A 26572-nucleotide genomic window follows, 5' to 3' on the forward strand; every position below is an offset into this window, starting at 1 on the left:
TTTTTTAAAGAGGCAGGGCAGATGGTCTGGGTGACAGTCTCACACCTAATGACAGGATGTGATGTACCCATAACTTGTCTGTAGTCTCACTGCACTAGAGTGTATGTTTGGGACTCTACATTTATCTCAGAAATGGGAGCCCGGACTACCAATCAAAGATAATAAAAGAGTAGGATGAAATCGAGATCAAATGGGAGATCCATGGCAAGTAATTCAAAGGATTGTTGCTAACAACTGGATAAATAAAGAAGAGAAGAACAAGGTGGGACAATTCCTAAAATCAGACAAGATGGGTCCACCTATTTGAAGGTATTGGGTACCTGGGGAGTTGTCTGCACACAGGAGCGAAACAGAAGGGGCACTGTCAAGTGGCTGAACAATCAACACCCATCCACCTTGGCAAACTCTTCTGGTGCAATGGTTCGCATGTTAGTGCTTGTGAAGGGTGAGCAGGGGCCAGACCCCTTGCAAGGTTGTGCAAGGCAATTGCCCGCTTAGTCCATGTCTTTATATGGTTTTGAAATTGAGCAAAAGCCAAACTAGAGATCTGGGTTATCCCTAAGTGTCAAGTACACATAGAATCTTCAGAATATTTGGAATGTAAATTGCACAAACAACATTTTTAAATTTTTTAATTGAATTAGTGTTTCTTTAACATATGGCACTGTTTTCGCCTTCATACACAATTAGATCTCAGATTGAACTGGGAACCAGTTACCTTTCGATACCTAATGATTAATATCTACCATTCTTACACTGATTTCCAGGATGAAAATCTCGGCAGAGCGAACGGTCCCTCCAAGCCCAGTTTGCTTTTTGGTCTTTTCTTCTGCTTTCTGTAGTGGGCCACGTGGCACTAGTGCAGATGGTGCGCTACCCCAATGATAGTATTATTTTGCAAACCTTCCCCTGCTCATCCTTCATTCCTTTTTCAGACAGGCCACACATCTGATTTGGTCGCTGCAGCGCCGTCAGGTAGCTCTTTCCACTCTAAAGCTAACTGTGACTGCGGGTGGATTAGATCTTCTGGACTTAGAATGCTATTATTCAGCTTCAGATGTCCAATGGGTGGCTCACTGGCTTTCTACACACCTCCCTGCATGAGATGGGGTTTACCAGTAAAGACTTTTAAGGAAGGCTTAATGCACTGCTCATCGTTTCCTACTGACCATTCTATGGATCACCATCCGGGGTTATCATGCATGGCTTTCTCTTGCCTTGCCAGAACCTGTAAACTCACTGACACGAAGAAACCCTATGCTCCTGCACTACCTTTGCTAAGCCTTCCCACTCGCACAGGATGGCTGTGCCCAGAGCAACTCCATCAGTGGCATGTTGCAGGTGTCTTAAAATTGGGGACTTTGTTTCTGAACAGTGAGCTACTAAATTTCCAAACCCATGTGGCAGACTACCATCTTCACCCCGGTCAACTTCTTACTTACAGCCACCTTAAATAATCATTAAATGCCCTATTTCATGTCTGCTACCTAGCACTAACCCTACAAGAGGTGTGCCAGAAGCTCTCTACCATAGGAAATGGTGGCAAACTGATGGAATGGGTGTACAGACCTATCCTGCAACATGGAAACCACTCCAGGTCTTCTTGTCATACTGCCTGGGTGATTGATGTACCAAACCTCTGCAAGATATGGACTAAAATACTGGACTTTCCCCATAAAGTATCCCACAGCTGTCACTTTAAGTAAATTCATAGTGCTTCCTTGTGAATGCATTCTGCCCATTGCTTGCCATTGGCCTTGTGGTTTGTAACTCACAATTTGTTGCTTTCAATTTGCTGGCTTTATTTGTTTTAGGCTATGCAGCTTGAATTCGTCCCTTCCCTTGCCAAAACCTTATTTACAGTATCCTGCCAAGTGCTCCCTTTCTGTAAACAGGCCTGTAAATCTTGTTCTTATCTTGTCATATTTGCTGTGCATTCAAAGAACAAAGTCAAATGTCAGGCTCTGTCTTCGGTGGGAACTTAGGGGGTCATTCTGACCCTGGCGGCCACCGACCACGGGACTACCGCCAACAGGCTGGCGGTGCTCCCACGAGCATTCTGACCGCAGCGGTTCAGCCGCGGTCAGAAGCGGCAAGTCGGCGGGCTCCCGCCGACTTACCGCTGCTCGGGGGAATCCTTCATGGCGGCGGAGCGCGCTCCGCCGCCATGAGGATTCTGACCCCCCCTACCGCCATCCTGTTCATGGCGGGAAAGCCGCCATGAACAGGATGGCGGTAGGGGGGGTCGCGGGGCCCCTGCCGTGCCCATGCCAATGGCATGGGCACGGCAGGGGCCCACGTAAGAGGGCCCCGCAAAGTATTTCAGTGTCTGCCTTGCAGACACTGAAATACGCGACGGGTGCCACTGCACCCGTCGCACCTTCCCACTCCGCCGGCTCGATTACGAGCCGGCATCCTCGTGGGAAGGGAGTTTTTCCCTGGGCTGGCGGGCGGTCTTTTGGAGACCGCCCGCCAGCCCAGGGAAAAACTCATAATACCCTCCGCGGTCTTCTGACCGCGGAGCGGTATAATGGGGGCGGAATTCTGGCGGGCGGCCTCCGCCGCCCGCCAGAATCAGAATCACCCCCTTAGTGTTTACTTTCCTTTCTCTGACTTCAAAGTGAGAAAATTTATGCAACAATCGTGCTGGATACTGGGGATAGGAAAGAGTTTTTTCTATCACATGACAACATTTAAATAGATTTCAGAATATATCAGAATTAGAAGTACAAATCAAGCACATTTTTGTTAATTCTGACCTGTGCTGGAAACAAATACCTTTACATGATTAAAACAAATCATTGCATTAGGTGATGCAATTTCCACACATCATCGTCTCTGCACAATATAGTTTGATTTGAAAAACTGTATATCTGTGCTAATGTAATGGTAATTTCAATCAAAAATGTGTTGTCTGTAATGGCAGTGTGTTCCCACACCATGCATGCTCCACTCCACTCTGCTCTGCACCACTCCACACCACTGCACCCTACTCTGTATCACTCCACTTTACGCCACTCCATGCCACTGCACTCTTCTCCATTCGGAACCACTCCACATTATGCCACGGCTCTCTATGCTACTTCACACTATGCCTCTCTACTCTACTCTGTACTACTCTACTCTAAGCCACTGCACTTTACGCCTCTCTACACCACTGCGCTCTGCTCGTCTGCACGCCATACCACTCCAGTCTAGGCAACACCAATCTAATCCGCACAACTCCACTCTCTGCCACGCTGCACTGTACACCACTGCACTCTAAGCTAATACACTCTATGCTAATGCACTTTACTCTGTAACACTCAACTCTATGCCCCTGCACTCTACATCAATACACTGTACATCATTCTAATCTACTCTGCACCTCTGCACTCTATGCCACAGCACTCTACACTACTTTACTCTATGCCACTTTATGCAACTCCACTCTAACCTGCACTTCTCCACTCTAAGCCACCTCACTCTACTGTGAAATAATCTACTTTATGCCACTGCACTCTGTGCCACTGCATTCTATGCCACTGCACTCTACCCTGCACCTCTCCACTCTATGCAACTGCACTCTACTCTGAAACAATCTATTCTATGCCACTGTACTCTATACCACTCTGACCACTGCACTCTAGTTCAATGCACTCTACACCACTGCAAGCTGACACTCTGCAACACTGCTCTGGCCGCCACTATACTCTACACCACTATGCTCTGTACTACTGCATTTTGCACCAATATACTCTATTCCACTGCATTCTATGCCACTCTACTCTGCCCAATGCCACTCTATGCAACTGCACTCTACACCATTGTACTCTAAACAACTGCACTGCCCTTTACTCTGCACCACTGTACTCTATGCCACTGTTCTCTGTACCACTCTACACCACTGCACTAACACTCTACTCTGCAACTCTGCACTCTACAACTCTGCACTCTACACCACTCTACCCTATGCCACTGCACTCTAGGCAATATACTCTACTCTACACCACTCTACAATACTCCACTCTGCACCACTCTACACCACTACACTCTATGCCACATGAGTCTACTCTGCACTCTGACACTGCACCACTCTGCATTACTGTACTCTCTGCTACTCTATTGTATGCCACTCTACTCCACTGCACTCTATGTAACTCTACCCCATGCCACGCTATGCCACTGCACTCTGTGCCAATGCACTCTAAACAACTGCACGCCACTGCCCTCTCTGTACCACTGTACTCCACGCCACTGCTCTGTGCCACTCTACTCCACAAAACATCACTGCACTGACACTCTACTCTGCAGTGTTGCACTCTCCACCACCGTACTATACACCAATGTACTATGTACTACTGCATTCTATGCCACTGCACTCCTTGCCACTCTACTCTGCATCACTCCACTCTACAGCACTTTGCCCTACTCTGCACCACTCTACACTACGCCGCTGCACTCCCTGCAACGTGAGTCTACTCTGCAATCTATGCCACTGCACCACTATACACTACTGCTCTCTCTGCCACTCTATTGTATGCCACTCTATTCCACTGCACTCTATGCCACTCTACTCGGTCCCATGCCACTCCAAGCCACTGCACTCTAAACCACTGCACTCTACCCTAACGCACTCTAAACAACTGCACTGTACCCCACTGCACTGTACTTTGCACCACTGGGCTCTACGCCACTGCTCCTATGCTACTCTACTCCACACCACACCACTATGCCACTAGCTTCAAGCCATGCTGAACAGAAGCTACTCTGGTGTATAACATGGCTAATGGCTAAAACACATTAGCAAATCCAATAACTCTTTCGTAGATGAGACCAACTGGCTTTGCCAATGTTTGTTAGTACTATGAGGTACCGAGGTACCTGAAAGAACTGTAAAAAATACAATTACATTATAATAAAGGCTGCTACAAAATGCGCAAATACATTTCGGTTAAATTTTTTAAAAAAGCGCTTCTCAAATACAGATTTGAATAATATACAGTTTATACCTAGTGCTAAAAAAAATGTTAAAACACTCCATTAAAACCACACACTCCACAGCTCACCTTGGAAAACCATTACAATACCTCTCTGAAAGAAATATCTTTGCCACCAGAAAACTTCAAGTGGCTCCTTTTAGTAAAGTCAATGCAGGTTTTCAAGCCCCTTTGTATTTGCAGATTTACCAGTTGCCCACATTTGCATGTGTTTAGGGAAGCGACCCCCTGGCAAGAAGGTCTGATTCTTATCTGTCTGCCCCTCCCTCAGAGCACAGGAGACCCCCTGCCTTCCAGGCCAGCTGGGGAAACTCCTCTGCCCGTAATTTCGCCCTGCCTCCGGTGCCCTTTAGGTGAAAGGCTAAAATTACGGACAAATGCCGTCCGTTAAAGCTTTCATCACAGACAATGGACAGCAGGGCGAAATTACGGACAGTCCGTGAAATTTACGGACGGGTGGTCACCCTAGGTGAGCAAGCGCAAGGTTCTTCTAGCAGCTTCCCCCTCTCCCTCTGTCTGTTATCTGCAGGGCCTCTCTTTTCTGGAGCTCCAACGGTCACCGGAATGCCGCTTTGTGCTTCTTAGGGCCTGCTGCTCATGATTCTTCCAGTTCCTCCACTCCTGGTTATTTTGGGTCTGCTGCCTAGTTTTGACCAGGTTTAGAACTTTGGGTTTCATGGTTAGGGTTGAGATTCCACCTGGCTCTGTGAGAGCTATACCTCCTTTTCGTGTCTTCGCTTACGCAAATAGCAACTTTCCTGTTCTGGCTCCAATGTAGGCCCCATATTAGTTCCTGGCTTCCTGCCAGCTGGCTGAACACTTAATATAAGCGGTCCCTCTCGCGGACTGAGATACTTGGGCCCATATTTATACTTTTTTTTGCGCCGCATTGGTGTCATTTTTTGACGCAAAAGCGGCGCAAACTTGCAAAATACAATTGTATTTTGTAAATTTGCGCCGTTTTTGCGCCAGAAAACGCGCTAATGCGGCGCTAAACAAAAAAGTATAACTATGGGCCTTGGTGTTTCTGGAATCCAAAATGTTAACAAAGGCGAATGGCCAATCAGGTAGGCTTCCCACAGGCGGTTATTCACAGTATCCGGTTTCAAGGGCACTAGATGTCATTAAGAAAGATGTGTATATGTGTAACCTCGGAGCACTTACAGGTCTTTGACTCCATTAATAACAGATTGCCTAGAATCGTTCTAAGATTTTTTTCACCATCCAGTCTGGTAGACTTTCATCTGAGTGAAGTATAAATGTACCCCTTGGTGCTTGTTTACTCCTCCTATGCTAGTGAATGTTGTGTAGCTAATAGCGCATCTGTCCAAATCTTCAAGTCAAGAAAATTATGAAGTAATAAAAAGAAAACCTTAGGAAGACCGTTGTATAAAGATCGTCTTGATTTCAGTCATCGAAAGCTTACGGCCCAGAAAGCCAGAAGCCTATAGTGCAACTAAGTGATGGTACCAAATAAGAGCAAAGGGTCAAAAAACGGGGCCAACATATCTTGTACAGCTTGTGTCACATCACTCTCTGCCCTCTGATCCTCTCATTGCAGTTCACGCCGAACGAAGTTTTATTTGAAGACAGAATGAGTATACACGCTTAGTGCCTTGAGTACACAGAATATATGCAAACATGAACATTAGAGGCACTCAGTGAATTGATGCATACAGCACAAAAACTCAGACCTTCAGTACCCTGATATTAATAGGCATTTTTTAAATAAACATGCCCAAAAGTCTAGCTGCCTATTGAAGATCTAGTAACACCATATATTGGGAACATACGAAAGTCAATCAAATGAAAATAAACATGCATAAGAGACTGACTACCTGTTCAAAGTCAATTAGCACAAAATATTATGGAACAAATATGCTCAACAAATTGCGTGTTCAAATCTATGATAGCGCAAAGCTCTATGAAATATGTAATATAAAAATGTGCAAAATATTCATTGCTTGTTGAAAGCTCTAATAGCACAAAGTAAAAGAAAACATGCTCTGTCGGTGCGATAATAGCAATAAATATTATACTGTGATTATTCTTATGTCAGCTAAGCAATATGTTTTGCTACTTCTAGCTACATAAAGTGTATGATGTATGCACACAGAACAGAAAAAAATACATCACAAAGGACCTACATGTTTTTCTTGCTTAAATCTTTTTATTTTTATTAGGAGCACATCATTGACATTTGATATGGCAAAGAGCACCCATGTACTCATAGTAGCGTCTTTCCCAGCCTGGGGACCTGCCAATGACTACACTGCACAAGGAGCTGTAAATCACACCTCTATTCTTCTGCGTGTAGCTGTGAACTCCAACATTCTAAACTAAGTTTTCATTACATTCTATTCTTGTGATCACATCACACTATTACAGAGTCCACTGGGAGCCAGAAAGGTTACGTTTTACATCATGCACAAACACTGCGTCTCCCGGTCTGTTAAATTTTTTTACAACTCCTTAGACTTACATATAAAGAAACATGTACAACTATGGACCTCATTACAACCGTGGCGGTAAATGTCGCCTACCGCCGTGCTGATGGCCGCCAACATACTGTGACCAGGGCGGTAATCCGCCACTGGTATTATGACCCACACATAGAATACCGCCACAATACAGACACCCACACAAGTCCGTCAGACCAAAGATCAGTGATGAACTGGCAATGGCAAAACCCACACCGTTACGCCAACAAGAATACGCCCACAGTATCACGACCCACGAATCAACGCAGTGGTCTTTCAACCGCAGTAAACCATTGGCGGTACACACCGCCGCCCTCAAAATACACACACACTAACAAAACTACACCACATTGGATAATTCAAAATACACACACCTGATACACACCCCCACACACCCACACCACTATAAAACACACACCCATATTACCCACAATCCCTTACAATGAAAAAGAATATAGGTAACTGAGAGAGACAAGCCAGGAGCACCCACTCACACAAGGCCAAGCCGACAGGGAAATCACAATCATAGAGGGAAACACACCCATGCACAAGATAGCACATACAGATACATTAACAATGCATTTGCATCCCAACAGGACCCCTACCCAACATCACCGGAGAGGAGGTGCCAGCTACATCCAGCCCTCCCCCCCAAGAAGAGGCCCACAGTGATGACAGCAGCTCTGCATGCCTTGTTCAGGATGACCAACCTGGCCCATCAGGGACTTCTGGACAGTTGGTTCCCCTGCTAAAGTCCCGACCCACCAGTGAGCCCCCCCCCCCCCTCAGTAAACACCAGCACAGCACCATTGTCCCCAGGACATGTCAATCAGCAGTGTGTCCACCACTACAGGGACCCCAGGCAACCCCATCAAACAAAGGACGATCAGGGACCTGGGGTCAGTGGCAGTGGGCAAACGGTTCAGGGGACAGAGGCACAGGACACCAGGGAAGCTGGGAGGACTGCTGTGCGACAGGGGGAGGACAGGCCAAGGGAACCTACCCTCCACGAGGCACTCTCAAACATTCTAGGAGCATACCACCATTCCCAGGGGACCATGGGCCAGGTACTGGCCAAGTTGCAGGAGACCCACCAGCTGCAGGAGGGACAGTACCTGGGGATCAGGGAGGACCTAACAAAAACCTACACCATCCTGGTCACCATTGCAGGGGTGCTGGCTGACATGGGCAAGACCATGAGGGAGGCAGTGGCACAACAAAGGGCGCTTGACACTAGCCAAACCGAGAAACAGCCTTCCACCTCCACCGGTGCTAGGGGACAGGAGGCCCTGCCACAGGACCAACAGGCCACCAGCACCCCACCCCATGCAGAAGGAGAACCACCCCGCAAATGGTCCCTGCGATCCAGGCAGAAGACAGAGAACATTGCCAAGACCCCCGCCAGGAAATAGGACTCTCCTGATTGTCACCCTTCTGTCCCACTCTTTTACCCTGTCCACTGTGAACTGCCATTGCTCCCCTTCCTATGCCACATTGGACAATGCACCTGTGGTATCATCACCCCAGCCCATTGAACATACCTCTATGCTTATTGGCACAAAAATAAACGCCCTTGAAACAAATACCATACTGGAGTCATTGTAATGAATCTCAAATGTATTAGTACAACATTATCATAGCATTGCAACGTATATGTTCAGTGAAATATACTACAGGATTACCTTTGGTGGGCAGCAGTACATATATCAGGAGCCAGAACACAGGGCACACAGATCTGAAAATAGAGAATCCAAAGGGAATAGTCATTGGCCATAGACAGAGGGTTAGAGGCTGCCATGTACAATGTCCAAACGATTACTGAAATGTTAAGTGGAGTTACAGTCTCTTACCTAAGTCCTGTGTGCCACTGGAAGTACTGCTGTATAATGTTTGTTCTGTTGTTCACATCTTCTTCCACAGCCTCCTCTTCGTCACTGTCCACAAGGTCCACCGCTGCCACAAGACCATCTCCAGGCTCATCCTCCAGCAGAAAAGGCACCTGACGTCTCAAGGCCAGGTTGTGCAACATACAGCATGCCACGATGATCTGGCACACCTTCTTGGGTGAGTAGTAAAGGGATCCACCACTCAGATGGAGGCACCTGAACCTGGCCTTCTGGAAGCCAAAGGTTCTCTCAATCATCCTCCTTGCACACCCATGTGCCTCATTGTAACGTTCCTCTGCTCTTGCCCTGGCATTCCTCACTGGGGTCAGTAGCCATGAGAGGTTGGGGTAACCAGAGTCACCTGTAAATATTGAGGGACAACTGTTAGACACACACTAACCCTTAGGGACAACCCCATACCCAGACACCTACTTATACTGTGTGGGGACCTTGGGCTCACCTATTAGACACATCCGGTGCCTCTGGAGTTGGCCCATCACATATGGGATGCTGCTATTCCTCAAGATATAGGCATCATGCACAGAGCCAGGATATTTGGCATTCACATGGGAGATGAACTGGTCCGCCAAACACACCATCTGCACATTCATCGAGTGACAGCTTTTTCTATTCCTGTAAACCTGTTCATTTCTCCGGGGGGGGGGATAAATGCCACAGGTGTACCATCAATGGCACCAATGATGTTGGGGATATGTCCCAGGGCATAAAAGTCAGCTTTCACTGTGGCCAATTTATCCACCTGGTGGAACATGATGTAGCTGCGCGAGTGTTTCAGCAGGGCAGACAACACTGGACAATACGCTGGAGAACATTGGATGAGACATCCCTGATGCTATGGCCACTGTAGTTTGAAAGGAACCACTTGCCAGGAACCTGCACTAGAGGGGGTATTCCTGTGGGCTGGCGGATAGCTGACATCAGGTCTGGCTCCGATTGGGCACACAGTTCTTGGATTGTGGCACGATCAAGTCTGTATGTGATGATAATGTGTCTGTCCTCCATTGTCAACAGGTCCACCAGGGGTCTGTACACTGGAGGATGCCGCCATCTCATAATCTGCCTCAGCGGTTGTAGCCTATAGAGGAGAACGGTGAGCAGAGGGTCATATTTCCACATAGATTGCACTACTGTTGCTGAATTTACATCACAGAAGCAGTATGTGAAGTCGAGAGTCAGTTAATGTGCCAATGTCTGCTGTGACGCAGTTAGGTGCCATGCCATGTGCCCCCCTGAAATGGCGGCTGCCTGACCTGTGAGGAGGGACAAGTGGAAATGAGGTAAGTGCGCTGGCGTTGTGCGCCGTCGCTGTAGGCGGTCGATGACCTCCATGCAACTTCGCATTGGTTATCATTGGGCCCTATGGGTTCCAGGAGCCTAAGGTGAAGTACGCAGGCAGTGACGGTACACACCGCCGCGGACGTCACCGCCATTTTCTAACTATTCACTCACTTGCTACCTTACCGTCAACAGGAGAGGACCTACACTGCAAGTGCTGCTGTGACCTGAGTCTGGAAGTGACAATGGCTAAAATGTCTACGGAAGGGCTCCTGCCTTCACTGCGGAGGAGTTGGAGAAACTGGTGGATGGGGTCCTACCCCAGTACACATTACTCTACGGTCCTCCAGACAAACAGGTGAGTACACTGTGAGCATGATGTGTGGGCAATGCATGTTTGGAGTGGTGTGGATGTAAGCCACATGTTGGGGGGTGATGTGGCGTCCTGAGTGCTGCATGAGAGGTGGTCAGTGTATGTGCGTCAGGGCATGGGTGGGAACTGGTGGGCAATGAGCATGCCGGTCCGGACAGGTGAGTAATTTCCTTTTTTGCTGTATTTTCCCTCCAGGTCAGCGCCCACCAGAAAAAGGGTATTTGGCCTGCCATCGCCAAGGAGGTGTGGACCCTGGGGGTCTATCACAGGCGGAGCACCCACTGCCGCAAGAGATTGGAGGACCTGCCCCGCTGGACCAAGAAAACGGCAGAGGCCCAGCTGGGGCTGGGCTCCCAACCTGGAAGGGGTGCCCGTCGCACCATGACCCCCCTGATGTTATGCATCCCGGCGGTGGCCTATCCGGCGTTGGATGGGCGCTTGAGGGCATCACAGCAGCCACAAGGGGGTGAGTACACATTCAGAAAGCTGACTTTGCGTGCTTTAGGAGCTAGCTGGGTGGGGGATGTGGGCTGTGGGTGCCCCTAGGCCAGGGCGATCATGGCAGGGTAGGTCCCTTATGTGCAGGCTCTGAAGCACTCCTACCCCTATGGTACAAGTGGTCAGCTACTACTGGGCAGGGTCCTGTGGGTGTCAGGTGTGCAGATGCTGGCGTTAGGCATTGTACCCCATGGGCTGGTGACTACCTTAGTGACTGATTGGGCGTGGCCTAGTGCATAGGGCAGCCTCATTGTGTGTTGTGCTTGCCAACTGTAGTGTTGTTGCTGGCATTGACCAAGTGTGTCCCCTGTCTCTTCCCCCCCTTTATGTTTTGTCATTCTGTCCTTGAGTGCATTAGCATCATCTGGCAGAGGAGCAGAGGCCTTGGCGACGGAGGGAGCTGCATCCCACATGGGCCTAGAGGCCGAATCCAGCGAGGGCAAAGGCACCAGTGGGACGGAGGGCGAGGGGAGTTCCACGACGGGGATAGGAGGGGAGACCACTGACAGCGACTCCTCCTCTGAAGGAAGCTTCCTGGCAGTGGCAGACACCTCTGTGCCCACCCCAACAACAGGTACAGCTGCCACCCCCCTACCAGCACCGCCCTGCCAGCAGTCCCTCAGCATGTTTCCCGTGCCCGCTCACCCAGGAGGGTGGGCATCTCCTTCACCCCAGGCACCTCAGGCCCTGCCCCAGTCAGCCCTGCTGCCCTCAGTGAGGAGGCTATTGACCTCCTGAGATCCCTCTCTGATAGTCAACCATACTGAATGCCATCCAGGGTCTAGCAGGGTATTTGCAGCAAACAAATGCATACCTGGAGGGCATTCACTCTGGCGTGGCGGCCCAACAGAGAGCATTTCAGTCTCTGGCCTCAACAATGATGGCAGCCATTGTCCCTGTGGCCAGCCTCCCCTCCAACTTCCACTACCCAGACCCAATCCCCTCTACCTCACCCTATCCCAAGCATACCTTCAGACCAGCATGCCCCCAAATCAACACACAAAAGTGGCTCAGTCAAACATAAGCACCACACTTCATCTCACAGGCACTCACACAAGCACCATGCCCATGGAAACACACCAACATCCACTGCCTCCACTGTGTCCCCCTCCTCCTCCGGGTCCACATCCCTCCCAGTAGCCTCTCCACTCACACCTGCATGTACTACATCTTCATCCACTCCCTCCATTACCAACACACCCATCACTACTCGCCCCTCACTGGCAGTCACCACCCCCACAACCATGCACACACCCCCTTGTCCTCTCCCAGTGTTTCTATGACCTCTCCTCCCAAAGTACACAAACGCAAGCACCCACCCACCCAACAGCCATCCACCTCACAACAGCATGCAGTCCATGCACCTTCACCCAAACTCAGCAGACGTACACCTCCTACAACCACTCCTTCTTCCTCCACTCCCAAACCTTCTCCATCTTCCCGTCCCAGTGGGTCTAAAAAACGTTTCCTGGCAAACATTGACCTCTTCCCTACGCCTCCCCCCGTCCTTCCCCTTGGGCCAGGGTGTCAAGATCCCAGGCCAGCACCTCAGCCACCAAGTCGGCATCCGCTGTGGTACCTGCAAGTCCCAGAGGATCAAAGGGGGCACCCGTCAGGGCAGCCAGTGTGCCACCGACCCCTGCAAAGGACCAACCCATTCCGCCACCTGCCAAGGTGTAGAAGGGGCCAGCATGCAGCACGGCCAAGAAGCATGACCCACCCAGCAAGGCCTCCTCCAAAACTCAAGCTGCCAGTGCCAAGGTCCCAGCAGCATCTGCCAAGGTGGGAAAGGGGAAGAAAACCCAAGGCAAGGCACTTAAGGCCTCGGAGACTCCAGGTGAGGGACTGGTGCCCACCATCAGTACCAACAGCCCCGAAACCTGTACCACGTAGAGCACTGCCGCAGGCACCGCCACCTGCACTGCCATCTGCCCCGCCACCTGCATCGCCCCTGCACCACCACCTGCACCGCCGCTACCACAACAATTGTCCGCAGTAGTATCCCCAGTGGGCAGCCGTCCGAGGCCTCAGGAGACGGCCTGGTGTCTCCCTCCACCACTACCAGCAACTGCATCACGGCCAGCACAGGCAGCATCCCCGCTGCAGACACCGCCGCATGCACCGCCATCTGCTCCGCCACATGCCCAGCCGGTGCCACTACAACTGTCAGGAGCAGCATCCCCAGTGGCCAACATCCGGGGCTGCAGGAGACGGCCTGGACCCTCCCCCCACCACCTGAAGCTCCCCCACCAGCACCGGCACTACTAGAAGTTTGCAGCCTAAGTCGCTGCAGAATGGAGTCTGGCTCTACCTCCATGTAGTATTATGATACCTGTTCCCTCCACATCTCGTGCCTCAGACACCCAGGTGAGGGAATTGGAACTGCCACACCCCAGCTGCTGCATCACTGGGCACAGGGCCCCTCCAGAACCAGTGGAGAAATGCATCCACTATCACTTTCCTTGGCAGGATGAAGCAGACTGGGCACAGGGCCCCCTCCAGAACCAGTGGAGAAATGCATCCACTATCACTTTCCATGGCAGTATGAAGTAGACTGGGCACAAGGCTCCCTCCAGAACCAGTGGAGAAATGCATCCACTCACTCTATCCTTGACAGGATGAAGCAGCCTGGGCACAGGGCCCCCTCCAGAACCAGTGGAGAAATGCATCCAGTATCACTTTCCTTGGCAGGGTGAAGCAGACTGGGCACAAGGCCCCCTCCAGAACCAGTGGAGAAATGCATCCACTATCACTTTCCTTGGCAGGATGAAGCAGACTGGGCACAGGGCCCCCTCCAGAACCAGTGGAGAAATGCATCCACTATCACGTTCCTTGGCAGGATGAAGCAGACTGGGAACAGGGCCCCCTCAAAAACTAGTGGAGGAATGCATCCACTATCAATTTCCATGGCAGGATGAAGTAGACTGGGCACAAGGCCCCCTCCAGAACCAGTGGAAGAAGCCATCCACTCACCCCATCCTTCCCAGGATGAAGCACACTGGGCACAATGCCCCCTCAAGAACCAGCGGAAGAAGCCATCCACTCACCCCATCCTTCCCAGGATGGAGCAGACTGGGCACAATGCCCCCTCCAGAACCAGTGGAAGAAGCCACCCACTTGAGAGTCTGTGGCCTTGCACTCCCCAGGACCAAGCAGTGGGCAACCCACCCACTTGAGAGACTGTGGCTTTCCAATCCCCAGGACCAAGCAGTGGGCAAACCACCCACTAGAGAGACTGTAGCTTTGCACTCCCCAGTGCCAAGCTGTGGGCAAACCACCCACTTGGGAGACTATGGCTTTGCACTCCCCAGGACATCGCTTTGAGCATGTTGCCGCCTCCAGGAACAGTGGCGTAGTACCATCTTCCGGCTGAGGTGCCCCCCACTTCCCTTCCCCCTGAGGTGCCTGTGTGTTTTCGACCTGATGCCCCTGCAGTGTCCTCTCCGTTTTGAGGCAGGAGTCAAGTGTGGGCCATGGACATTTGCAAAGGACAATGTACGGCCTTCTGTACATATTGTAAATATTTGTATATACTGGTTTTTCCAATCGTTAACTTTACTGTATATTTCAAAATATCACTATTTGCACTCAATTCCTTTAATCCTTGCGTTCTTCCAGGGTGTTACGGGGTGTAGATGTACTGTTGCTGCATGTGTTTGTATGTATGGTGTTGTGGGTGAGGGTGGGGTTGGGGTGTTGCGTGTGTTTGTCACTCTCTTTTATATCCCCCCTCCCCTGTGTGCTAGGTGCAGTAGTCACCATGGTCGTCGCCGCCGTCTTTGGTATTCCTAGTGTATTAGCAGATACACCAGCATCTGCAGGACCTGCAGCTTGTGCTCCATGGTGTCCTGGTTCTTCGTTGAGTGTCGAGAGGTGAGTGGTTTCCCCATCTAAAGACTGTTTCCGCCATGCTTTTGACGGCATTGGTACTGCCCTGGATAAGCCGGCGGATTGGCGGGTTGTGATAGGGTGGGCGGTACATTGTCTTCTGCCTGTCTGTTGGCGGTGACCGCTGCGGTATTTGTTGCTACTGCCCTGGCGGTCGGAGTGAGACAGTGTCTGTCTCCGCTGTGGTCGTGATCCCTTTTTTTACCGCCAGCCTGTAGGCGGTATTACCACTGCTTTAACACCGTCCGCCAGGATTGTAAAGAGGGCCTATATCTCTTCAATCAACCTTCTTAGCACTTTGATCCTCTCACCCGATCTGGTTACTGGAAGTCATAAACTGTCATATTCAGTGTCAGAGATGGCTAAAGATAGTAAAGGTTCAGCAACAATGACTGAGGGCCTGATTTAGAATGCGGCGGATGGTTACTCCATCACAACAGTGACGGATAACCCATCTGCTGAAATCTAAATTCAATTATATCCTATGGGATTTAGCGGATGGGATATTTGTTACTGTTGTGACGGAGCAACCCGTCTGTCGTATTCTAAACCAGACCCTGAGTCTTCACATTGAGGCTTTCTTTCACCATGTCGAGTTGAAGACCGATTAAATACAAGCCTAAAGTGAGAAGAGTCTCTGGTAATAGACTTCCGAGGTAGCGGAGCAGTCTCAATAGGTCCTTTGGTAGACACATCTTTGAAAGATTCAACATCATAAGGAGCATCAGATTTTCTTTTGCACATCTGTTGGGCGGTCACCAGATCTCCTTTTCTAAACGACATGTCTTTTGCACGTTGCCACTTATCTCTATAAGCTTTCATTTTCTGTTTGTTAGTCACGTCTCTTGTATGAATCATGCTTTCACTTCTATATTTTCAGTGTGGTCCATTGAGGTGACTTGATTTTCATTGCTCTCCCGAACATCAAAATCACAGGACTTTTACCTGTGGCCAAGTGGGGTGTCCAACAATAAGCTCTTAGTGTAGAATTCAAGACTGTTTCCAAATTGAGCTTCTAAAGAGTTGCACGTTGTACTGCTTTTTCAGTGTACTCATAAAACCCTCAACAGGTCCATTGGCCTGTGGCCATGAAGGTGTGACCTTTTGATGCTCTATGTTTGCATGCTGCAGAAATCCTTTAAATTCTTTACTGTTGAAGGGTAGGCCATTGTCAGATTTTACAATGGCTGGTATGCCCCATGTCACAAAGATGCCATCAAGTTTTGTAATTATTTGTTCGTGAGTCATGGATGAGAGATCTTCAACCAATGGAAAACATGAGTATTCATCTACAGTGATGATTAGATGATGTCCATTATCAAGTGGACCATATAAATTAATGGCTGTTCTGTCCCATGTACATCTAGGGAGTTCTGGCATGTGCAGAGCATATAGAGTAACATTGGTTGACAGGCAATTGCATATATGGCAGACTTTGAGTTTGTTTTAAACTCTTTCATCAAAGTATGGAAACCAAACTTGGTATTGGAAAGCTCTCTTTGTGGCAACAATACCACAATGACCCTCATGAGCCACTTCAAGCACTTTCTGATGAAGACTCTCTGGAATTAGGATTCTCGATCTCCACAGTATAATTCCTTCTTGAGTTATGGATAATTCATCTTTGACATTTTTGTACTTTTGATATTCATGATCATTATTGAGATGTTGAGTGTGTTTGTTCCATGTCAGATGTGCAGTCACTATCATGGCTCATGGAAGTGATAATCTGGGCCAATGAAACGGCAGTTGGTGTACATGACTTGACAATGAAATTAATGTAGGCCTCAGATGTCTTGGATGGAGTTCTGTGACTTTATTTAGGCACTCTCGAAAAGAAGTCAGCAGGGTTTTCATCCTTTTCTGGACGATGAGAAATTGTATAATCATACTCTTGTAATGGTTGCCTCCATCGTTCAATGCGAGGAGAGATCTTGGATTGCCAGAGATCGTCAGCAAAGTCTGATGATCAGTTATCAGTGTAAAAGGCTTTCCATACAAGAATACATGAAAATGTTCACAAGACCATAACACAGCCTTTCTTTCTCAGGTTGTGAATAAGCACGTTCTGTTTGTAACAAACTTCTATTAGCATAGGCCATGCGTTGAGCATTTGGGCGTCCACTATGCTGTGCAAGGGTAGCATTTAACCCGACTAGGCTAGCGTCAACCACAACCTGTGTCTGAAGCTTTGTATTAAAGTATGCCATTTCTGTAGCATATTCCATGGCGTGTTTCATTCTCTTGAATCTTTTGTCACATTCTTGTGACCATTGTAAAGAAACATTTTTCTTCATCAACTCTCATGGTGGAGTACTAACAGTGGCAAAGTCTTGCACGTACCTTGAGCAGTAACTGGCCATTCCAAGAAAGGAATGTACCATTGAAGCAGCTTGTTGGAGGTCAGCATTTGACAAAGCTTGTACTTTGGAGGGTCAGGTGACCTACCCCATCAGAAAAGATAAGGAAAGAATTCTAGTTTTGTCTTGTTGAACTCATATTTGTCTGTATTTAAAGTCAAACCTGCATTACTGAGTAATTGACATAATTGTGTGTGAGCTGTATCATGCTCCTTTTGTGTAGCTCAGAAAACTAATATGTTATCAATGCATTCACAATGGGCTGGATGACACGTCAAGTGGTGTCTTAGAAAATCTCTGAGGCTGATAATACACCAAAACTAAGTCTCTTGTATCTAAACAAACCAACATGTGTAGAAAAGGTTGTAATGTACCGGAAGCTTTCTTCAAGTTCCAACTGATGATAAACCTTTTTTTAAATCAAGTCAAGAAAAGATCTTGGCACCATTCAATTGCGTTATCATGTCAGCAGTGTTTGGCCCTGGATATTGTTCTCCCTCAATTGCTTTGTTTGCCTGACGCATATCAACACATATGCTACCATCTCCTTCACTGTCCTTTTAGGGCACTACTACTATTAGAGGAACCCACTGTGTTAGTCCCAGTGAAACGCTCAGTAATATAATGCTTAAATAACAATTCCCGTTGTTTTTTCAACAGCTTCTTGTAAATGAAAAGCAACTCGTCTATGTCTTTGAGCAACATCCTAATTAATATGCAGCTTTACTTTCATAGTCTTTAACTTTCCTAAACTATGAAACAAGGAAGGTAATTGACTTGGTATTTCATGATGAGCGTTCATGTTGTAATTCACAGAAGTCTGTCCCATGTCAGCAGCCATGTTGAACCTGAGTAAACAGGCACTTGCTGCTGACCTTGATGTACATGGATCGGGCCTGCACCTTCATTTTCTTGTGTTTCAGTGTTGCTATAAAGGAACCATGACTCTTAATGGACGTCAATGCATCCCGAGTATACACTTTGGTCTTTGATGGTGTAAGCAGCATTAATAGAAATAGTTCATTGTATTTCTCTTCAGGCACTACATTTATCGATGCACCACTGTTGATAATGAAAGGTATTGAACAAGCATTTATTTTCAATGTAATCTTTGGACTGTGTTTGTATGATTTTGCTGCTTTGGCATGTCTACTTTTCTCTGACTGACATTTTTCTTCACTTGCGATCAATCCAACATATGTAAGTTTTTCTGAGGTAAACATCGACACATCAGCACAATTGCTTTCCTCACTTTCACTTATTATTGATGTAGAGAACTGTTTGACGATGATTTAGATGACGATTGACATAGTTTCATATCTATTTGCCTTTGCTGATGACGTCATTTAGCCTTGTGGGCATATGTCGAATGTACGCTTCTGGAATGTTCTGGTGGCCATTTTGTCTTCGTGTCATGATGCACTTACATTATTCTTCGCTATACACATCAGCACAAGATGGTTCACTTTCCGACAGCCTTAACATATCCGTCCAATGGCTGGACATTTTCCTTTGTGTGGAAATGAAAATCCACATCTGAAACACCACTTCTTTTTACATGTAGACATCACTTTGTGTCCTTCAGTCTTTTGCTTCAGATTATTTTTCACACTCATGACTGACTCGCTGTGGGATCTCCCACCTCCATATCAGCAGCTTATCACTCAGCATGTTCCTCAGCTCTGGAATTCATCAACACTTGCTCCAGACTAAGAGTTTCTCTCAGCATTTGTTGTCTGAATTATTTAAACAGGCATCCATCAATATCTCTAAGCCTCATGGCTTCTTCATTGTTAAATTAATTGAATTTACAGTGTTTCAAGTTTTTCCACAAATTCATTGCTTGTTTTACCAACTCTTTGACATTCTTGACTGAAAACGTATTGTTCGTAATCAATGTTTGGTATTGAATTGAACTTGATAGATATAGGTGGTCATTATAACCCTGGCGGACGGTGTTAAAGCTGCGGAAATACCGCAAACAGGCCGGCGGACAAAAAAAGGGAATTATGACCCTGGCGGAAACCGCCAACAAAGAAAGCCACTTTAACACACCGCCCGCCACGGCGGTGCAAACAAGCAGCGCGGTGGTCACCGCCAACAGACAGGCGGAAGACAATGTACCGCCCACAGTATTACAACCCGCCAATCCGCCACCTTTTCCGGGGCGGATTCACCGTGGATAAAAACACGGCGGAAACAGCTTTTGCTATGGGAAAACGCTCACCTGAACACATCCCACGAGGAACGAGGACTCCATGGAGCCGGAACTCCAAATACTCCCTGCCCTTGTGTTTCTGCTCCTCTACGACCAACAGCTACGTAGGCGCCGAAGACAACGGTGAGTACTGCACCTACGACATGGGGGGGAGGCAAAAGTTAGGGGGACACTCACCAAACACCCCCACCCTCGCATATTACAACATACACACCAATGCATTCACAAAAATCACAGTAACAACCCACAATCCCCCCGGAAGAATGAAAAGACAATGCGAAATTCGGTCAAACCTTATAATGTGGCAATATACATGTCGTAAAAAAATATACAGATATATATTTGAAAATCAGTCATAATTATATACAATACGAGAAGTAGTGCAGATATGTAAATAACAATGTCCGTGCACCAACAGTCCAAAAAAGCATGGGCGAGGCCCACAAAGGATTCCTGACCACAATTGGAGAGAACACTGCCGGGGCATCAGATAGAAGTACTACAGGCACCTCAGGGGGAAAGAAGAGGGGGCACCTAAGCCGGATGACTGCAAAGCCAGATCCACGACGGGGCTCCATGCCCATTGATGTATCCTGGGGAGTGCAAAGCCACAGTCTCTCAAGTCGCTACATTGGGTGGGTTGCCCACTGTTCAATCCTGGGGAGTGCAAAGCCACAGTCTCTCAAGTCTCTACAGTGGGTGGGTTGCCCACTGTTCAATCCTGGGGAGTGCAAAGACACAGTCTCTCAAGTCTCTACAGTGGGTGGGTTGCCCACTGTGCCATCCTGGGGAGTGCAAAGCCACAGTCTCTCAAGTCTCTACAGTGGGTGGGTTGCCCACTGTTCAATCCTGGGGAGTGCAAAGCCACAGTCTCTCAAGTCTCTACAGTGGGTGGGTTGCCCACTGTGCCATCCTGGGGAGTGCAAAGCCACAGTCTCTCAAGTCTCTACAGTGGGTGGGTTGCCCACTGTTCAATCCTGGGGAGTGCAAAGCCACAGTCTCTCAAGTCTCTACAGTGGGTGGGTTGCCCACTGTGCCATCCTGGGGAGTGCAAAGCCACAGTCTCTCAAGTCTTTACAGTGGGTGGCTTGCCCACTCTACCATCCTGGGGAGTGCACTGGTGCCCAGACTGGATGAGTCTCCCCATGAAAGTTCCTGTCCTGTCACTGTCCCAGCTGCACATGGGATAAGGATGCCAGATGTGGCGGGCCATTCATTCTTACCCGGTGCTTGCCCTGTTCAGTGGTGCTTTGCCATGGCGGTCTTTGCCCTGTTCAGCTGTGCTTTGCCATGGCGGTCTCTGGACTGTTCAGCGGTGCTTTGCCATGGCGGTCTTTGCCCTGTTCAGCGGTGCTTTGCCATGGCAGTCTCTGGACTGTTCAGCGGTGCTTTGCCATGGCGGTCTTTGCCCTGTTCAGCGGTGCTTTGACTTGGCGGTCTTTGCCCTGTTCAGCGGTGCTTTGACATGGCGGTCTTTGCCCTGTTCAGCGGTGCTTTGCCATGGCGGTCTTTGCCCTGTTCAGCGGTGCTTTGCCATGGCGGTCTTTGCCCTGTTCAGCGGTGCTTTGACATGGCGGTCTTTGCCCTGTTCAGCGGTGCTTTGCCATGGCGGTCTTTGCCCTGTTCAGCGGTGCTTTGCTATGGCGGTCTTTGCCCTGTTCAGCGGTGCTTTGCCATGGCGGTCTTTGCCCTGTTCAGCGGTGCTTTGCCATGGCGGTCTTTGCCCTGTTCAGCGGTGCTTTGACATGGCGGTTCCAGACTGTTCAGCGGTGCTTTGCCATGGCGGTCTTTGCCCTGTTCAGCGGTGCTTTGCCATGGCGGTCTTTGCCCTGTTCAGCGGTGCTTTGCCATGGCGGTCTTTGCACTGTTCAGCGGTGCTTTGACATGGCGGTCTTTGCCCTGTTCAGCGGTGCTTTGACATGGCGGTTCAGATTCGGACATTGGTGTGTGGCATGACGTTCTCTACACTGGGCATTGGTGTGTGGCATGACGTTCCATCACTGCCCAGCGGGGCTGTGGCAGCCGGGGCCCTCCAGGGCACTGACTCCGGCGGTGGCGGTAGTCTCCTGACCAGTGACGATACTTGGGCCCTCCTGGGCTATGACTCCGCCGGTGGTCTCTGGACCAGTGACGATACTTGAGCCCTCCTGGGCTGTGACTCCGGCGGTGGTCTCTGGACCAGTGACAATACTTGAGCCCTCCTGGGCTGTGACTCCGGCGGTGGTCTCCTGACCAGTGACGATACTTGGGCCCTCCTGGGCTGTGACTCCGGCGGTGGTCTCTGGACCAGTGATGATACTTGGGCCCTCCTGGGCTGTGACTCCGGCGGTGGTGTCCTGACCAGTGACGATACTTGGGCCCTCCTGCGCAGTGACTATGACGGTGGTCTCTGGACCAGTGACGATACTTGAGCCCTCCTGGGCTGTGACTCCGGCGGTGGTCTCTGGACCAGTGATGATACTTGGGCCTTCCTGGGCTGTGACTCCGGCGGTGGTCTCTGGACCAGTGACGATACTTGGGCCCTCCTGGGCTGTGACTCCGGCGGTGGTCTCTGGACCAGTGACGATACTTGAGCCCTCCTGGGCTGTGACTCCGGCAGTGGTCTCTGGACCAGTGACGATACTTGGGCCCTCCTGGGCTGTGACTCCCGCGGTGGTCTCTGGACCAGAGACGACGGTGCTGGCGGTTGTGTGTCGACCGCCGGAAATGATGGCGCACTTCTCCGCCGTGACACTCACAACAGGCTGGGCAGACTTCCTCTGGCCCTTCCCCACATTTGGTGGAGTCACAGCTGACTCTCCAATCTCGTTGGAACCCATGTCAGTTGTTTTCCCACCAGGAGTCTTAACACGGTCCCGTCGTCCACTCTCCAATTTTAGAGCCTTTACAGGAGGTGGGCTGCCAGTGCCTTGGCTCCGGGTCCTACTGCCTGCCCTGGTAGCCGGTGCACTCCACAAACCTTGAACAGGCACCACTGGTATTGGAGGCTTTTTGGCTGAGGCGCTACGACGGGACTGATGAATTTGAGGGGGTGGGGCGGGGGCAAAAAGGTCAACTTTAAAGAGGGCAGTTTCTGACGAACACTGGGATGGCTAGCTGGAGGGGGTCTGGGAGTGGAGGAAGAGGAGGTGGTTGTAGGAGGTGTCACTTTAGGTGTTTTGGGTGCAGGTACTGGAGGCTGTCGTGAGGTGGATGGATGTTTGGTGAGTGATTGCCGGTATTTTGTGTACTTTGGGAGGGAGCGTCACAGACACACTGGGAGAGGACACAGGGGACGTGTAAATGGCAGTGGAGGTGGTGAGTGCAGGTGAGCGGCTTGTGGTGCTGGGTCTCCTTGTGTGATTCATGGTGCCTGTAGATGTGGTGCATGCAGGTGTGTGTGTAGAGGAGATTGGGAGGGAGGAGGCAGAAGAGGAGTAGGGGGACACAGTGGAGGCAGTGGATGTTGCTGTGTCTGTACGTGGGTGAGGCTTGCGTGAGTGCCTGTGGTGTGTGTGGTGCCTATGTTTGCTTGAGCTACTTGTGTGTGTTGACTTGTGTGCATGCTGGTCTGTAGGTGTGCTTGGGATGGGCTTGGGTACAGGAGATTGGGTCTGGGTGGAGGAAGTTGGAGGGGGGAGGCTAGACACAGGGACAATGGCTGCCATCAGTGCCGAGGCCAGAGATTGCAGGGTTCGCTGAAGGACAGCCTGACCAGAATGAATGCCCTCCAGGAATGCATTATAGTGTTGCAACTCTCGTTCTACACCCTGGATGGCATTCACAATGGTAGACTGCCCAACAGTGAGTGACCTGAGGAGGTCAATGGCCTCCTCACTGAGGTCAGTAGGGGTGACTGGGGCAGGGCCTGAGGTGCCTGGGGCGAAGGTGATGCCCACCCTCCTGGGTGAGCGGGCACGGGGCGAACGCTGAGGGGCTGCTGGGAGGGCGTGGCTGGTAGGGGAGGTGGCAGCTGTACCTGTAGAGGTGGGGGGCACAGATGGTGCCGCCACCACAAGGGAGCCCCCATTGGCGAATGAGTCCGTGTCGCTGCTTGGTGATCCAGTGGCCGACGTGAAGCTCCCCTTGCCCTCCGTCCCACTGGTGCATTCAGAGTCCGTGGTGTGGCCCTCCATGGCCATGTGGGATGCAGCTCCCTCATGCTCCGGTGCCACTGTACATCTGCTTGTTGATGCTGATGTACAAAAGGACAGGGAGAGCAGAAAAAGGGGGGGAGACAGAAGAAAGAGAGTTTTAGTGCATGGATTACCGCTACCGTTGGCGGACAAGACAGACGCAGCAGCCCCCTCCATTACGCCGTGCTCCTGCCCTCTGCACATGCAATTTCTGGTATATGGCCTACATGGCAATGGTGGACATCTGCGCACATGTATGCCACAGGGACAACTGTACCTCGATTTGGCACTCTGCTGAGGTGGGGTAGAGTGCCACATGGCCTACATCAGTGGTTCCCAACCTGTGGTCCGGGGACCCCTGGGGGTCCGTGAAGCCTTCTCAGGGGGTCCGCGAGAGCCTATAAAATTAAAAAAATATGAACAAATATTGACAAATTAGGTCCCCAGATTCCAGTAATGACTCAGGCGGGGGTCCCCGGATTCCCATTGTGATTCAGTGGGGGTCCCTGGGTTCCATTAATATTAAAGTGGGGGTCCTTAGAAATCAAAAGGTTGGGAACCACTGGCCTACATTATGGAGGGGCCTTGCCTACCTAACTTGCCCTGGCCTAGGGACACCCACAGCCCACCTCCCCAACCCATACACCTCCACTGCACGCAAAGTCAGCAGAATGTTGTTGCACTCACCCCCTTGTGTCTGCTGTGAAGCCCTCAAGCGCCCATCCAACTCAGGGTAGGCCACCGCCAGGACCCGGAACATCAGGGGGGTCATGGTGCGACGGGCACCCCTCCCACGTTGGGAGGCCATCCCCAACTGAGCCTCCGCCGTCTTCTTGCTGCAGCGGCGAATGTCCTCCCATCTCTTACGGCAGTGGGTGCCCATTCTCTGGTGGGCCCCCAGGGTCCGGACCTCCTTGGCGATGGCACGCCAAATGTCCCTCTTCTGGTGGGCGCTGACCTACATGACATGCACAAGGGAAGAGGAACAGTCATTACCAACTGCACCATCGTTGTGAGTGGCCCCCTCCCTACTCTGCCTATGTGGTCCATTCATTCCCATGCATTGTTGTGCTATGAACTCTGCCCCCTTCCCTCTTCCAACCAGCCCTCTCCACCCAGGCCTAGCCCTGTGTACTAACCTGTTGGTCTGGAGGACCGTAGAGTAGCGTGTACTGGGGGAGGACCCCGTCTACCAGTTTCTCCAACTCCTGTGCAGTGAAGGCAGGGGCCCTTTCCCCAGACGCAGCAGCCATCATCGCTTCCAGACCGAGGTCACAGCAGCACTTGCAGTGTAGGTCCTCTCCTGTCGAAGGTCAGGTATCTAGTGATTGACCAGATAGAAAATGGCGGTGACGTCCACGGCGGTGCGCATCATCACCGCCAGCGCACCTGTTCATTGGCTCCTGGGACCCATAGGGTCCAATGTTAACCAATGCAGCATTGCGCCGCGGTCTACGACCGCCTACCGCGACTGTGCGCAACGCCAGCACAGTTACCCCACAATCCCATTGTCCCAGTTTAGAGGTCAGGCAGCCGCCATTTCAGGGACCCACATGGCTTCATTTCCTACTGCGTCACACATAGCTAGGCCTACACTCAACACACTTACAGGAAGGGTTTTGTGAGTGGTGTAGTCCTGTGTGTAACTGTGGGTACATACCTGGAGGAATAATGACTGGTTCTTCGCTGTTGTCCTTCGTAGGCACCGTCAGCTGGGACATATGAGAAGATGGCGGAATCCTCCGGTGTACCGACCGCTGGTGGACCTGTTGACAATGGAAGAGAGACATGTCATTGTCACCTACCGGTTTGACCGTGCCACAATCCAGGAACTATGTACCTAGTTGGAGCCAGACCTGATGTCACCAATCCGCCATCCGACTGGAATCCCCCCCTGACGTGCAGGTGCTGTCAGTGCTCCATTTCCTTGCAAGTGGGTCTTTTCAGACAACTGTGGCCATGGCATCAGGGATGTCCCAGCCTATGTTTTCCAACGTGTTGTCCAGAGTGTTGTCTGCCCTGCTGAAACACGTAAGGAGATACATCATTTTCCCTGAGGTGGCAGATTTGCCTACAGTGAAAGGTGACTTCTATGCCCTTGGACATATCCCCAACGTCATAGGTGCCATTGATGGGACCCAAGTAGCTCTGCCCCCCCCCCCCCCCCACAGGAGTGAACAGGTGTACAGGAACAGGAAGAGTTATCATTCAATGAATGTCCAGATGGTCTGTTTGGCAGACCAGTACATCTCCCAGGTTAATGCTATGTTCCCTGGCTCAGTGCATGACGCCTACATCCTGCGGAATAGCAGCATTCCTGATATGATGGGTCAACTCCAGCACCGTGTATGGCTATTGGGGGACTCTGGTTACCCCAACCTTTCCTGGTTACTGACCCCAGTGAGGAATCCCAGGACCAGGGCAGAGGAACGCTACAATGAGGCCCATGGGCGGACTAGGAGGGTGATCGAACGCACCT

Source organism: Pleurodeles waltl, chromosome 5 (assembly GCF_031143425.1).
Source record: "Pleurodeles waltl isolate 20211129_DDA chromosome 5, aPleWal1.hap1.20221129, whole genome shotgun sequence".
NCBI lineage: Eukaryota > Metazoa > Chordata > Amphibia > Caudata > Salamandridae > Pleurodeles > Pleurodeles waltl.